Genomic DNA, 18054 nt, shown 5'->3' with positions numbered 1-18054 from the left:
ATTCAAGAAATCTTGGGGACAAATAACTCCCCCCAACATAACTTTCAATAGTTGCTTCTTTGGGATGCCTCTAAATTATTTTATAGATATTGTTGTAAAATCAAATAAATAAGTAAATGTGATATTGTTTTGACTATTTCAGAGTGCTTTATGAATACAAAATAAAGTTGAAATAGAAGTGCTGTTTGAAGCCCACTGGAAATAGATTCCACATTTTAATGTAAGTTGCAAGACATCTGCCAAGGACTCGCAAAAGAAGGTAGAAGGGTGGTTTTGTGACCCTCAAAACCTTCTGGAAGGAAGTGGGGATTAAGAAAAAAGAGCTTTTAGGAGATCACTTGATAGTTGATTACATACACTCTTGGAATCTCAGTGGCAGTATGTGCAACTTCCAACCTGGAAAATTGAAAGAACAAAACGTAGCTGTTGACTACTTCGACAACAACGCAAAGGAGAAGTGGCTGCCTTGAGCAACCTGTGTGCCCAGATTTTCTCAGGGAAGACAGTGTGGCATGTTTACCTTTGACCAGATTTGGACCATGATCAACAAATATAAGCAGTAACACTACTCAGACCTGTAGCTTCATGGAGGGATGTTTTCATTACAGTAACACTAGATTGTCGTTGTAAAGACATACGTGGTACACTTTCAGAGACTTAACAAATACAATTTTATTTCTGCTCAAATTAAGTCCAGGCAGATAGGAAGAAGGCTTTCTTCCTTGCAATCATTTAGGAATCCAAGGCCCTTCTAACACATGGCTACTCTAGACTTTTAGACTCTTTCTCCTCATTTAGCTGGATGCTGGAAAGGCACATCTTCTTATCTACTGTTGATCCAGAACTGATATGCATTGGGTCTTTTCAGATCACAAGGTCCACATAGATGCAAAAAGAATGCCCCAAAATGTAGCCCCTGGCTAAGACACCACTGCACTTCTACAGCATGAAAGAGGAGTATGCCTCTTTGGTGGTTAGCTACCAGTCTCCTCTATAAGGAAGCATAAACTAGAAATAAGGAATTTCAGGTGCTTCAGGGCTGATGAAGATGTAAAGGGTCATCGAAGAGAGAGAGGTCCTCAGTCTTTTTAATGGTATGGATGTGCAAAATGTCCTTCAAGTTGGCATATGAGTGATTTCCAAGGAATTCAACGTAGCACCATTAAAAGAAAGTGTCATCATTAGAAACTTACAGTAGCCAAAGCAAACTTTTAGTTCAGGGTTGGTCCAACCATTCTTTCCATGTTCCCTGAACTCTCTTCCTTTTCTACCTCCCTCAAGCTCAATCCCAGACCCTACACAGAGTCAAAAAAAAAAAAAAAAAAAAAAAAGGCTGATAACAAAATGGATAATAGAAAGAAAGAAAAGTGGAGAGAGAAAAGGAGGCTACACCACCCCTCTCTCCTACAGCATTCCCAACAAAAAAACTGATAGTAGCTTGCAATACAGTTTGACTGTATATTATTTTAATATGTACTGGACTAGACATTAATTACTACCCAGAGAACTTTTGATTACTTGAAAGTAAAAAATAAATAAAAATTTAAAAATAGCACTAACTAATAGCAGCATGGGAAAACCCTGCTCTAGAGAATGAATTTAAAGGGACAGTGAAAAAAATAGTTGATTTATGATTACATCCCATGAATTACACTTTTATCAGAGAAAGAGATGTTGTGTTGACTATATGAGAGAAAACCTTTCACAGGTATGAGGTTAAAGTAGTTGATCAGTGTTCTTGTTAGATATGTACTGATTTCCATACTTTTGGTATTTATTAATTATATATAATTATATTTAATATACTTTTCTTCCTTAGTACAAAATGAGCACTATTTAATCTTTGGTGATTTATGATTTGGAGGACTTCAGAATCATTTTAAAGTAATATAATTAGAGAAGAAATAGGACGTACTAGAAAAATTGGCTCTCTTCTTAAGTCTTCCTAACACTTTTCTTCCTCTTTTCCAAGTAGAATTGATCCATCTTTCTTGCCTTTCACTCTGTAAATTTTACATATCTGTCCTTCCTGTTGGACTTGAGCATTTAGAAGGCAGTGATCTCTGAATTTCCTCTATTGTCAAAAATACCTGATATGCAGATGGCCTGGTAAATAGAAAGACTCACTGATTTGAAAAAGAGGCTGAAAGTTGAGGTTTTATAATAAAACCCTGAAGTTATCTTTTTTTCTTTTAATAAATTACTTTTTTCTCTTAAAAGTGGAACACAGAAAAAAATCAGTTAATTGAGGCTTTTGGATCTTAAGTTCCTATTAATCAAAGTTTTAATGAATATAGACATAGAAGATAGATAAAGACTTTGACAAGATGCCTCTCTCGATATCGTAATGAAGGTTAATATGTAAAAAGTCCCTATAGTAGAGACCCTGTGGGAGATACAGCTCATAAGTGTTCCCTACATAATCAGAATTCTGTGTCTCTTTATCTTTTACATGACAATTTCAAAGTGATACAGAGTTGAGCAACCTAAGGAAAGGATTAGTCTAAGAAGGAAAAGTATTTCCAATACGGTATGTAGCCTTGGAAAAAAGTTAGCACACTTCAAGCTTGGTAGTGGTTAGACCCCATGCTCAGAAGAACTTCCTGGGTATACTTAATCTCGTCCAATTTGTAAAATCTGTGTTTTCATTTACCTTCAAAGTCAAATTATAAACACTTTTATATCCAAGTTGAGAAAACAGCCTCTTTTAATAAATTATTTTATTAAACCACTTGTGTCTTTTTGTTAAATTTTAGATTAAATTTATTTAAGATTTCTGATAATTTACAATGAAGTCAGCATGAAAGAAACTCCAAATTTAACATCTGTTGCCATTGTCAACCTAATAGATTATCTTAGGGAAGCAGGTTGTAGAGAAATGATAAAGTATGATTTGAAAGAACTATATTATCAAGGTGTTAAATTAACTATGAAATAATTGTAGAGCTTCTAAATGTTAAATGTGAAAAGAAAGTGAATGCAATATGCTCAGTATTTTTTCATATTTTCCTTTGTTTTTGGAGGGCACCAAAATTATTTGTTTGCCAGTTTTCTTCCTATTAGGTAGCACATCAGAGTAACTACCTCGTTGAATTTCTTTGATGCTAAACATTTATGACATGCTGGACTTTTAGTGCTTGAGGCTCTTTCTAGCACATTCTCTGTGTTCAAATAGGAGCTTGCTGTTGTATAAAACAGCAAATCTGGATTTTTAGAGCAGAACAGTTAAAACTGCATTGATGCAAATCCAAGAAGAGGGAAGTTAAACTTGAAGCCAGTTTAGCCAAATATAAATGTGCAACAGAGAAGCAATTAAGTCTTCCATATTTTCCAGGGATCATATTTCAGGGCTTCCATATTTTTGGCCTCCATTAAATACTTCTTTCCTTTAACATGTGTGCAATTCATCACTGGCTAGTACCCTTTCCAATACACAACCACAGCAACTTAAACGCAGACACATTGGGCTTTGTTGTTCTTGCTCAGCGATGTAAGACACACAATTTGACATTTGCCATCATTCTCTCTACAACCAATACCAAAACCAAGTTTGTCTGTAACTCCCTATACTATTTTTTTTCTGAACCTAAATACATGTTACTAAATTTCTGATGGAACACTCCTATCACGGAAATAAAATCAAAGAGAGAAAAGAGACAGGTACTTAATTTTTTTAAATAAATGTTATGTATATTTTTTGTTTGTTTTTTTAAGCTCTTTATTGGAATATAATTGCTTTACACTGTTGTGCCAGTTTTGCTGTACAACAATGTGAATCAGCTGTATTTATACATATATCTCCATATCCCCTCCCGCCCGCGACTCCTTCCCACCTTCCCTACCCCAGCCCTCTAAGTTATCACCCATCATAGAGTTGATCTCCCTGTGTTATGCAACAGCTTCGCACTAGCTATCTATTTTACATTTGGTAGTGTGTATATGTCAATGCTACTCTCTAACTTCGTCCCAGCTTTCCCGTTGCCCCCCCACCCCCACCCCCTGTCCTCATGTCCGTTCTCTACATCTGCATCTTTATTCTTGCCCTGTCACTGGGTTCATCTGTACCAGTTTTTTAGATTCCATAGATATGAGTTAGAATATGGTATTTGTTTTTCTCCTTCTGGCTTACTTCACTCTGTATGACAGACTCTAGGTCTATCCACCTCATTACAAATAACTCAGTTTCATTCCTTCTTATGGCAGAGTAATATTCCATTGTATATATGTGCCACATCTTCTTTATCCATTCATCTGTTGATGGGCATTTAGATTGCTTCCATGTCCTGGCTATTGCAATAGTGCTGCAATGAACATTGTGGTACATATTTCTTTCTGGATTATGGTTTTCTCCGGGTATATGCCTAGGAGTGGGATTGCTGGATCATATGGTAGTTCTATTTTTAGTTTTTTAAGGAACCTCCATACTATTTTCCATAGTGGCTGTACCAATTTACATTCCCACCAACAGTGCAGGAGGGTTCCCTTTTCTCCACACACTCTCCAGCATTTATGGTTTCTAGATTTTTTGATGATGACCATTCTGACTGGTGTGAGGTGATACCTCATTGTGCCTTTGACTTGCATTTCTCTGATGATTAGTGATGTTGAGCATCTTTTCATGTGTTTGTTGGCCATCTGCATGTCTTCTTTGGAGAAATGTCTATTTAGGTCTTCCACCCATTTTTGAATCGGGTTATTTGCTTTTATGTATTAAGCTGCATGAGCTGCTTGTATATTTTGGAGATTCATAGTTTGTCAGCTGCTTCGTTGGCAAATATTTTCTCCCATTCTGAGGGCGAGACAGGGACTTTAGTCCAAATTCTTTCCCCAACTCATGGCATGCATTTAAGCAAATCACTTAAACTTCTTTGAATCTTAGTTTTACTATTCATAAAATGAGAACTGAGGTTGAATTATTTCTTTTTCCTCCAAATTGGCCAACTGTTCGATGATGATGATGATGCTTATTTTATTACCATAGCTGTCTGTTCATTTTCTTTCATTGAAGTATTAACTTTATACAGTAAGAATGTCCAAATCTTAAGGGTACAATTCAAGGAATTTTTAAATATGCATGGACCACTCAGATCAAAGTATAGGTTTCCAGTCCCCCGTGGGCTCCCTGGTTTCGCCACTGAGTCTGTATTCTTCACTATCCTCTTCACTTCTGACACTATAGCTTAGTTTTTCCTGCTTTTGAAATTTGTGTAAATAGAATCATTTAGTTGGTGCCTTTGTTGGTGCTTGGCTTCTTTTGTTCAACAATATGTCTTTAAAAGTCATGCATACTCCGATGAGTAGCAACAGCTTGTTTTCTCCATTGTGGTGTAACCCATCGTGTGCGTACACCATTCGAGCTGTTTTCAGCCTTTGGCTAGCGAGAGTAAGGCAGCTGGTAATATTTTTGAGTGTGTCTTTGACAAAATAAACAGTTTTTTTGAGGGAGGAGATATATAACCAGAAACAGAATTACTGAATCACAGATTAATCATATGTTCAACTTTAGAAATACTTCTTTATACCTATTCTGTTATGTACCTTAGATTTTTCTTTAATTTATTGTTTTCAAATTTTAACAAACTTATGGTTGTGTAATGGTGTACTACTATGTTTTTTTTAAAGAGATTTTAACATTTTTACGTAAAAATACATCCAATGCCTATGAAGCAGTAGGTTTGATGAGGTAATTTTTAATCTTTTACATTAAGAATAGATCTAAAATTATCACACTACAAATATCCATCCATATAGAACTTTAAATACCCTTATGTCAACCACATTTGTTCAAGATGATCTGTTCCTAGGATACTTCCCTGAGAAAGTTTAACTCTTAAAGAAAAGATTTCTACTATATTATCAATATTTTTATTAAAATCAAAGAAAAGTATCAGTAGTTGTGATTCTGCAACTAAAGAAATTTGAAAAAAGAAAACATTTCTAAAATACATATACCCACTACTATAAGGAGTTAATATGAGAAAGCTAGTTTTGGGATATCTATGATTACAACATAATTCTTGCGGCAGGTTTTTGGTCTAGTATTAGCTAAAGACTCTGTCAATCACATATGACTCCATGGCTATAGCAGATTGCAGGACAGATAGTCAAAGATCTGGCATTCTTAATATCCATGGAAGGGATGGACTCAAACTCTAGAAGCCAGGAGGCCACAATTAACAACCATCAAGATCGGAGGGGCAGCTAAGGAGGCCTGACCCACAGGGGATTGAGAAGATGTCATTCCATTTGTAGGGACAAAATAGACCATTAATAAAGATGGTGTTTAACATTTATAGAGAGAGAGTGAGAAAATAAAAAGGAAAAGGCAAGAATGCAAGATCAGGAAACAGGGGTACCACCCCCCCAAAAAAAAAGTCACAATCTTTTTCTAAATTTCCAGAACTGAGTCAATTTTGTGATTAGAATCCTATCATTGAAGAGTACCCAAGTCTGTAATAGGAAGGACCCTGTCATAAGTCCTTCTACAAAGTCCTTCTATGGCCATTTACTCTGGTAATTATACACTATGGAAAAGTGAATGCCCATATATTTTGAAGGCTATTGGGCACAAAATCTCATGCTTAGAGACTCAAAGCATCTATTCAGCCCTCCGTTAGATTGGAAGCTTAAGGGTGTCAAGTAATACACGAGGCTCTAGTTAAGGTCTGGTTCACAGTGTACCCAGTGGATCCATGGACTCACTCACTGGCCATTTTCCCAGTCCCTGAGTACATAATTGGAACTGATATGCTTGGATAATTCCCGCACTGAGTCTCTGACTTGTGTGTAAGAGTTATCTTACCAAAGAAGATCAAGGAGAGGTTTCAGAACGTGTCTTTTCTCCCAAACCACAATAGTATATCTAAAACCATATTGCATCCTAGAAGGTGGGGACAGCAAAGATTAGTGCCACCATTAAAGAACTAAAGTATACAGTGGTGATGGTCCTTGTTGTATCTCCATTTAATTTGCCTGTCTGGCCTCTGCAGTTACCCGCTGGGTCCCAGAGAGTGATGGTAGATGACTAAAGGCTCAACCAAGTAGTGGTCCCAATCACAGCTGCTGTGGTAGATGAGGTTCAGCGCTAGAGCACAGTAATAAGGTTTCAGGAACATGATAGGTGGCCACTGATTTGTGAAGTGTTTTCTGAACTTCAATTACAATAGGGGATCATAAACAGGTTGTACTCCTGTGGGATAGACAGTAATATTTATTTACAGTTTTACTTCAGGGCTATTGACTCTCCTGCCCTCTCTTATAATAGAGTCTGAAGAGATCTGGACCTCCTAGAAGCCCCCAGAGACCACTATACTGATCTGTCATGTCAGTGGATTAATTTGGATTGGGCAGTACAAGAAAGAGATGGCTAGTGTGCAGCTGGCCTTCATGGGACACACATGTTTCAGAGAATGAGGGATTAACTCTACAAATATTCATGGATGTGTCTGTTCAGCAACCAATGACATTTCTGGGGGTACTTTGGTCGGGGGTGTTCCCTCCAAAGGAAAAGACAAATTGCTGCATAATGCATGCCCAAACACCAGCAAGCAAGCTTAGCAACAGTTAGGCCTTTATTGATTCTGGAGTAATTCCACTTCTAGTAATATAATTCAGGCCAAATACCTGGTGACATCGAAGCTTGCTGGCCTTGAGTGGATCTATATCAGGAAAGGGCGCTGCAGTAGGTCCAGGCTGTGGTGCAAACAGCTCTGAGTCATACCAGCTTACAGATCCTCTGAATTGGGAAGTATCTAAAGTACGAATAGATGATGCATGAAGTTTGTAGCAAGACCAAATGGAAACATCACAGCAGCAGCCTTATAGAATGCTGAAATTGCCTCCTTAAAGGCATGGCTGAGGTGACAGTCAGAGGTAACACTGAGAAAGGATGGTATTGCATCCTTCAGAATGGAGTATGTGCACTCAGTCATAGATCTCTATATGATTCTGTGTCCTAAAAAGAAAGAATGCATACAAATAAAGTGGTGGAAGCATGTGTAATCATATCACTGTTACTCCTAAAGACATATTGGAGAAGTTTTTCTTTCCTTCCTCACAAATCTGGGCTCTGCAAAGTTGTAGGCTGTGGTCTCCAAGAGTGGTACATGCTTGGCAGGGGACAAGATAAGGTTTCTTTTGATATCCTAGTTGTAGCTACTGCCATGACATTTTGGGTTCCTGGTGCCTAAGAGCCAGGAGGTGAGCAGTGCAGTCACCACCCTGGCAGTGATCATTAATAATACTGAGCAGTAAGACAATGCAGGGCTGTACTAATCCACTGGGGCAGTGAGGGATATCTTTGTAATACAGGAGAACCCCTTGGCACCTCCGTACTCCCTTACCATATTACTGTGAAAAAACCCAGCTGACAAACCTGACCTAAGAAGCTGCTATGGACCGAATGTTTGTGCCATTCCACTCCCCGCAGCTTCATATGGTGGAGCCTTAATCCTCAGGGTGTTAGTGTTAGGAGGTGGGGCCTTTGAGAGGTAATTAATCATGAGGGCACCACGCTCATGGGGTTAGTGCCTTTATAAGAAAACACAGGAGAGAGATGATCTTTCTCTCTTTCTCCGTGTGAGCACATAGCAAGAAGGCTGTCATCTGTAAACCAGCAAGAGAATTCTCACCAGAACCTGACTATGTTGGTACACTGATTTTGGACTTCCAGTCTCTGGAACTGTGAGACAATAAATATTTGATTTTAAGCCACTCATCCTATGTTATCTTATTATAGCGGCTCAAACAGACTAAGACAGAAAGTTATGATTATTAAGTGATAAGAATACTCAGGAAAGAACCATTACACCCCCAAGTAGACCACTGAGACAGGGGAGGTGATGGCCAAGGGAAGGAATTTTGAGTGGATATTGTAGGAGGGAGTTGATAAGCCCCTGTTGTGATACCAATATCAAGTATAGCAAAGGGTCAGTATGTGGTCCCACTAACCTCTCAGGTTTCCGCTCAAGAAGCCAAGCCCATGGAAACTTTGGAAGAGCTGGCCATGAAAATGCCCCTCTCTGATCTCTTACAGCAGCAGGGAAGGGGATGTGTTGCTATGAAATTAATTTCAGCTGCAGCACTCTGAAATGCATCACCAAGTTTGCACCAAAACCACAGTTTTCTCTTAGCTACTTCAAATTATCAACCAAGCACAGTAAAGATATAAATGAAGGTTCTTCCTGAGAGCCACCAGATTTTTCTGACCAACAGCATAGGCTCAAGAACACTGACAGACTTGCCAAAACGTTTTACAAGTCGCATGGCATTCAAAAACCTCCCTTTCTTCCTTTTTCCCTTTCTTCTTAAGGGGCAGACCTTCTTCATGGTCAGAAGTTGTCCCACCCCTTCTCTGGAGCCCTCCTCATTTGCCCTCACAGGCTTTTCCCTTCATAAACGTTTTATGTATCTAACCTCATCTTAGGGTCAGCTTCTTGGAGGACACAGACCAATTTATATGTGTTTTCAAGCACACCCTCAATCATTATACACAATTTATTGGAAAATTTCATATCCATCATTACATACCAGTTTATCAGCATTAATTTTTGGATGTGTTTTTGTGTTTTAGATGTATAATAATAAAGATCAAATAGCAGATCCTAAATCAGCCCAAGTACAAAAGAGAGAAGAGGACAGAGTGGGTATAAAACAAGAGATGAATTAACTTTCTTTCTTTTTTAACTATTACAGCCTAAATTATTGGCAGGATATTGCAGTTTTAACAAGAAGTAATGTTCTTTTTTTAAATTTTTGTTTAGTAGTTCTGCATTCTCTAAGGCAAATGATTTTCTTTTTTAAATGATAGATAAAAATGAATGTAAAATGATTTATTTTGTGAACTACCTATTGGCCTTTGTTTAGTTTGTCAAAAAATGTCATCATTCACCTGCCTTTGAATGTTTATATTTTTTGTCAGGTGCTTGAGATAATTTGTATCTTTTCATTTTGTTATCACTTTGACTCAGATTCAGTATTTTCAAGGCAGTTGGTTTGGTTCTGAGGTTTAGCCTTTTTTCACAGAACAAAACCAAGGCTACTTGTCACAAAGCAAGTGTATATGCATACACACAGGATATATACACATATACTTAGGATCTGGTATTTAATATAGATAGATAGATAGATAGATAGATAGATAGATAGATAGATGATAGATAATGAACACATACATGGTAACTGCTTTGAACATATCAACAATTCAGAGACTGTTATAGAGAGGCTTGCAACATGTCCAAGGTCACAAAACTTTTTTTTTTTTCACTTTGGATTCAGTGTTATTTTGATTGTAGATGTCTATGTATTGCCTAGGTTCAGCTACTTCTAGAGTCTTTTCCACGTTAAATTTATACTTTTGGATAAAGCAGCTAAAGACCGAAGAAAACCATCCCCCAAATAAAAGTAGATATCCAGGCTCCACTTTTTTTCAACACTCCATAGAAAGTTATCTTGGTTTATAATTAATGCTGAGACAGCTTCCATCAGCTTTCTGCTTCTCGTACACCTTTCCCAGCGAGGAAGAAAGATTGAGGAAAGAAAGAGCATGTGCAGCCTAGTCCTTGGAGCATTTGTCCTCAAGACAAAGGTTTTTCTCTGCTCATTCAGATGGTAAATGCACCATGGTAAAATCTGTCCTTTAAGGGAGGGTCTCAAAAGTCTAGCTATGCTGGTCATGGCATGTGTTTTTGTGTCTAATTGAGCAAGTGTGTTTTAGAGAATTCATTTGTCTACGGTGCCGAGACATGTTACCAAGTGTGGATTATCAGAAACAAAGATGACATATTTAACTGTCAGATTTCTGTATGTCTTTATCCAATGGTTTTGGAGCTGAGGAAGAGAGAGGAGAATTACTATTGATAATTTTAAGCCCACTCTAAATGCCTAATAACACGGCAGCTGTGTTGTAATAAAGAGGCAATAAGAATGAGAACAAACAAAATACAATAAGAGTAGAAAAGGTGAAAGACAGAGGGAGCCTGGATAACAGATGGAACACTGAGTGGCTGTAAGAGGAACAGCAACTGCCTTACTCCAAAGTTCACCTTTTATGGTAAAAGTAAACACTCTTCAACCACTGTTAGGTTTTCTCTTTAAGTTGGAAGCAATTCTATAGCATAGCTAAATATAACATATATTCGGACTTGTGAGACAAATTTACACTTATTCATTCACTTTTTCATTCTTTCAACAACTAGGAATATCATTCCCACTTCACATATTTTAGTTTGGAATACATTTATTAATTTTGCATCTCTTTTTCCCAGAATGAGATTTGATTTTCTACTGTATCCTAGTGCTTAGGACACTTTCTTCCCAAAACAGGTGCTTAATAAATAATTACTGGGTAAATAAGTAATACATTATTAAGTTAAATTATCTGCTATCATGAGGTATACAAAGAAAATATGAGGAAGGTATATGCAAATTCACAAATACAATCCAGGGTTGCAGGAGTGATATATTTTAGCTGTGGGTGAAAAGTACTAATAGGGTACAATAAAAGGAATAGTTTTCCTCTTCACAATCCACTGATCTGAAAATACTCCTATGTCATCCCCGTGTGTATCAGACTATTATCTACTTTAATGACTTTTTGAAATATAATTGAAATACAGGAGATATTTAAATTGTACAATTTGATCAATTTTGGAATATGCATAGGCTTGTAAAATCATCACCATAATCAAGATAGCAAATATTTTCATTACCCCAAAAAAGTTCTTTGTGCCCTTTTCTAACCCCATTTCTTCCTCCAGCTGTGTCTGCAGCTGATGACTAATTTGCTTTTGGTCATTCTAAACTAGTTCGCATTTTCTCTAATTTTATATTAATGATTCATGTCATATGTACTCATTTTTGCTTGGTTTTTTTCTTTCAGCATAATAATTTTGAGACTCATCATCTATGTTGTTGTGTAGCAACATATTTTTTAATTGCTGAAAGTATTCCATTTTAAGAATATCCTATAATTAGTGGACAATTGGATAAAATATACATAATAATTTATGGACAGCTGGATCATTTTTAGTTTTGAGCTATTTCAAATAAACTTGCTATAAGCATTTTTGTAAAGTCTTTGTTTTGTATGGATAAATACTTTTGCTTCTCTCAGCTAAACAGCTAAGAGTCGGTTGTCTCAGTCATATGATAGGGTATATCCACATTTTGAGAGACTGCCAAATGTTTTCCAATATGGTTGTACCATTTTGCCTGCCCTTCAGCAGTTTAGGAGAGGTCCCATTGTCCCACATCCTTGCCAACACTTGACATTTCCTATTTTTAAGCTACTTCAGCTGTTTAAAAAAATAGGTAGTAGTATCTCACTGTGGTTGTAGTTGGCATTTCCTTGATAACTAATGATTTCGATCATTTTGTTCACATTCTCATTGGTTTTTTGGATTCTCTTATGAAGAGTCTGATAAAATTTTTAGAATGATAAGCACAGATTTGAGGGTGGTGGTCCCCCTAAAAAGTATAAAGGAAAATGTGATGATAAAAATACACATTGAGGTTTTTAAGTATCATTAGTGCTTTGTTTGGTAAGTTTGATGGCGGGTAAATTTTTTTATTTTATATGTGATTAACAGTTTATGCAAAAGATGAAAGAAAGTAGTTGCTGATGAGCATCTGCAAAATAGTGAAAGGTAACTTCCATATCTGATACCTAAAATGTGTTTCAGTAGAATTTATACACGAGAGCTGATGAATTCATGGACTTCAATCTAAAAATAAGGTTTCTAATTCTTAATATGATTAATTTCTTAATATAATTAATTTCTATGTAGCAAAGCTTTAATAAAGACCTTTTGAGTGTTTGAATGGCATTTACATATATGGATATGCAATCGAGTATCAAAATTGTTCATGATGACAATATATTCTGAGAATATATTATACTATTTATGTAGTTATAATTACGTGATAAGCAAAACAAAAATGACTGAAAATATGAAAGAGGTGTCCTTTTTTCTCTTCAAATTAACAGATTGGATTCTTAAGGCTCTTATTATGATGTGACCCATAGAAAAATATGAAATCATGTTAATCCCTATGTTTTATGGAAATTAGATACAGCAACCTGAATCCTTTAGCCCAGAACAATTATAGGATACTCTTTGAGACACAAAGTTTTTCAGATCTTAATGGTTTGGATCTTAAGTGTGTTACTCATGACAGCTATGATGCTGAAGTTAAAAAATAAATGCTGCAAACAAATTCCTTGAATTTGAGTTTGAAAAACAAATCACGGTTATTTCAGAGCCTCTATATTTCATGGAATGAAATTAACAACTGCCTTAATAGGCCAAACAAAAAAAGCGAAACATTGCTTTGATTAAAAGATGGGAAACAAATATTGAGTTAACTCAGCTGATGCAAGGTGCTGAGTCCTCTGGGTACTGTCGCTGGTCAGAACTCCATCCCCACAGGCCCAGCCCTACTAGGGCCCGATATCTACTAGGTTCCTGCTCTGTGTCCCCCATATACTTGTCTTAGGTATCTCACATATCCACAACTCTACCTATAAACGTGTCTCTTGCGATGCCTCATATCTAAGCCAATAAATATTACATTAGGAATGAAGAGCTACTCAAGACCTACATTTTCAAAGCCTACATTTTCAAGAATATGTTTTTCAAGATGATGCAGTAAAATAGTGATGGTCAGATTTCAATAAGAAAGATACAGTGTCGGGCTTCCTTGGTGGCACAGTGGTTAAGAATCTGCCTGCCAATGCAGGGGACACAGGTTTGAGCCCTGGGCCAGGAAGATCCCATATGCCGTGGAGCAACTAAGCCCGTGGGCCACAACTACTGAAGCCTGTGCACCTATAGCCTGTGGTCTGCAACAAAAGAAGCCACCACAATGAGAAGCCTGCGCACCGCAATGGAGAGTAGGCCCCGCTCACCACAACTAGAGAAAGCCTGCATGCAGCAACGAAGACCCAAAGCAGCCAATAAATAAATAAATAAATAAATAAATAAAAAGAAAGATACGGTTTCTATGTATATTGATTTGAATACCAGGTATTTATAAATATTTTATTGTGTAACTGTTTTTCCTCTGAGAGTTTAATCTACAACCTAATGAATTGGGATGAAAAGTTATATTTCCTTAGAGTGAACAAAAATGTATATATTGTACAATATTCATAGAGAACAGAAATATACAATCAGCTAGTGCAGCACCTATACTCACTGCACAAAAGAGAAAGCTGACACTCTGTGGAGTTTAGCAATAGACCAAAGATCTCAGAATCCTTGAGAGCAGAGCAAGAATTGGACCTTCAGTCCTCTGGCCCATAGTTGTTGACATAAGCCTCTTATAGAAGGCTTTTGATTTACAGTACGAAAAGAAGCAAACCGAGAGATAAGTAGGTAACAGGAATACAGAAGTATCTGGTATTACCTTTTGCCTTTTTCTTTTTCTTTTAAACATTGTTTCTAAAATTATTACTCCCTCTCATTTCTATTCACATAAAAATCAGTTTTCTTCTCCAATATGCCTTAGTATAATAACTTAGTGAAAAATTCATACCCATACAATTATTTCTAATGTCCTCGGCAATTTTATTTTTAAAACTTATTTTAAATGATAAAAAAGGAAAGGCATTTATATTTCTGCCATATAGAGTAGATTAGAAAATAGTTTTGTACGTTGCAGAGTTAACAATATAAGTACACATACAGAGACAATACTTCAAAATTATGTATTGTTTCACTGAAGCTTTGACAGCCTGTTTCCTTAGCATTTTCATCTGTAATAAAACCTTTTTGAAGGGACAATTGTTGGGGGAGGGGGATGGAAAGTATCTCAGAAATGTTATTCGACTTTCTACAATTATCTTTTTTAAAAGTAGCGTTGTGTCTCAAGCAAGGGCTTTTACAAACTACAATTTTTGACTCACTCGACTCTCATAGAACACCTTGAAGTTCTGACAGTTTCTCAAATTGCAATTACTGAAATAATTACAGGTATTCCCTGCTTTTCGAAAGTTCACTTTATGGCATTTCGCTTTTGCAAAAGACCTACATTAGTACCTGTGTTTGCTAACTAAAAAAAATCTGAAGAGAATGTTCACTTTTACGGGAAAAAAAAGGTGAAAAGCTGAAACCATATTCAGTGTTTGTTTTGCAGTGAGCCGTTATAAAGGCAGTGTGCGCCCCAAGCAGTGATAGTGGGATCGCCAAACTCCTGCCCCAGAAACTACATTCACCGTCTCAGCATCAAGTCACCATAGCTTTGTCCTGTGTCTGTGAGCAACTGTGCTTTATCTCAATTTATTTCGTGCATCCCTTAGCAAGATGTGTCCTAGGTAATTGCTTTTTCCTTTTATGCCATTTCAGCTTAGGAAAGGTTTCAGAGGGACACTCTCCTTTTGAATAGTGGGGGAAAACTATTTGATCTCACAATAGTTGTATTTTTGAGAAAAAAGACAAAAATTTGCCTCAACAATATTTGGGATAAAAAAATAAATGTTTTAAGCATTTATTGTTTAAATATTTATAAGTATTCTTACAGAATTTCTCAGTTCCTCAGTGTAGAATTTTCAATGTTCTCACTTTGTCCTGGGAAGTCTAGTAAAAAAGCTGTACTGCATATTGAAATCCATATTCTATCTACATGTTTTAGTATTATAATGACATATAATTATTTTTTACATTCATATGCTATCTAATATATTTTCTCATGTAAACAATTTATTTAATTTCTCCTTTTTTGCATCTTTCCCAAATTTACTGAATAAATTTCATCTTCCTCCTTACTCTTCTGAATCTGAACTTACTTGGCATGATTGTTCTACCTATTTACCATGTTTACATATTTACTTCCTGCATTCCCATGTAAGAAGTCAATAGTCCTACACCTATAAAATGTCTTACTGTCATTTTATGTCCTGGGTGAATATTTTCATTCTGATATCTGGTAAGGTTTAAATAAGTACTGAGCTCCAAGTTAGTAGAAGTGCTTTGTGCTATTTATACACTGCTTTCTATAGGTAAAACATAAGCTTGCTCTAATATTTTTTCTCCCTTAAAATATATGTCTTAGACTGGGTTGACACTGGCAAGCAGAGTCTGAGACAGGGCTTATTTTGTAGGAGTTTCAAAGCAAAAGTTGGGGGTTGGGGACAGTAAAACAGATACGCGGAAAAGTCGTTACTGTGGTATATTCTTCAGTTAGTCAGATAGTAGGCAACTGAGATTCAGTCTTGCTGGATCTTTTGAGGAACTCTCTAGAACATGCATAACAATTTCTATAGTGGCGTAGAAGAGGGGAGAGTACATCCTTTGGTCCCCATCATCAACGGTTCAACGATTGCTATGTGTTTCCTACCACTTCCAAGACACACATGATTGAATCCTGCACAGTTTGTGGCAGAAGTTCAGGGAATTTAGGGAAAGATGCATGGAGCAGTGAGTCAAGGTGCTGTCAGTAACAACGGTGACAAGCTGCTTGCTAAATACAGCAAGAGATGTTGTAAAAGGTGGGCTGGGATGATGTGAGGTGGGAGGTTGCGGAGGTTTTTATTTTGGGAGGTGTTCATATTATGATTCATTTTCCTTAATAGTTATAAAGTCTATTCAAGTGATTTATGTAATATTACATGAGTGTGGTAGTTTGTTCTTTATAAAGAATTGTTTCATTTCATCTGACTTGTCAAATTTATATGTTTGGAATTGTTCGGAATACTCCCTTATTATTCATTTGAGGTCTGCAGAGTGTCTTTCAATATCTTTTTTTTCATTCCTGATAGTCATAATTTTTATCTTATTTTTCCTTTTCATTGTCAGTCTTACTGTAGTCTTATTTCAATTTAATTAATTTTATTAATAAAATTGACTTATTTTTCAATTGTATTAATTTTATTAACCTTTTAATAAGCCAGCTTTTTGTTTTCTTAATTTTCTGTATATTTTTGTTTTCAATTTTAATAATTTATGTTCTTTATTATTTTCTTTATTCTGCTTGGTTTAGGTATATTTTTCCCTTTTTCTAGGTTCCTGAGGTAAGAGTTTAGACTGTTTATCTGATTTTTTTTCACTTTTCTAGTGTATGCATTAATTCTATTAATTTACTTGGCACTGATTTAGCTCTCCCACAATTATGATACTATCTGTTTTCACTTTTTATAGCTCAATGTATTTTTAAAAATTTCCCTTTGAGGCTTCTTCTTTAACCCATGTGTTATTTAGTAGTGGGCAGTTTTGTTTCCAAGTGTTTGGATATTTTATTTAATTTTTCTGTTACTCTTTTTAAATTAGATATCATTGTTGTTTGAGAGCACAGTCTGTATCATACAAGTAATTTTTAAATGTTCAGGTTTATTTTATGGCACAATAAAAAGTCTATTTTCCTCTGTCTTCCAGGGGCAATTGATAATATTGTATATTCTGCTCTTTTGGATGGAATATTCTCTAATTCTTGATTATCCTATTGGTGGATGGTGTTTTTAAGTTCCTCTATATATCTGCTGACTTTGGCTAGTTATTCTATCAATTGTTTAGAGGAATATTGAACTTTCCAGATTTAACAGTATATGTGTCTATTTCACCTTTCAGTTCTACCAAATATGGCTTCACATATTTTGCATTTCTGCTAGGTCTTCTTCATAGAATTACCCTATTATATTATAAAATGTTCCTCTCTTTCTCTGATAATTTTCTTTTATGTGAAGTTGACTCCATCTGATTTTAATTTATCCACTCTTGTTTTCTTTTGATCAACATTTGTATGATATACATTTTTTCATCTATTTCAAGCAGCCTATATTGTTATATCTGAATAAATATAACATTTCATGTTTGTGTCTGTTGCCTGGGTATAGTAGTATAAAATAGCCTAAGTCTTTGCAACGTACCATCCTACCAATTGCTAAGAAACAATAATTTCTGTTGTATTATCTGAAGACTACCTCAATCAGGGTACAAACATTGCTAAAACTGGCTCATCTGTTCTTTGGTCCTATTCCTAAGGAACATGGGGTGTCATGTGCCTTTGATGTGGGTTTTTAGGAAGTTTTGATCACATGCTCAATTTCTTAAACCTTGTTTA

This window comes from Hippopotamus amphibius, chromosome 3 (genome assembly GCF_030028045.1).
Source record: "Hippopotamus amphibius kiboko isolate mHipAmp2 chromosome 3, mHipAmp2.hap2, whole genome shotgun sequence".
NCBI classification, from domain to species: Eukaryota; Metazoa; Chordata; class Mammalia; order Artiodactyla; family Hippopotamidae; genus Hippopotamus; species Hippopotamus amphibius.
Note: the sequence above shows the minus strand (reverse complement) of the source record.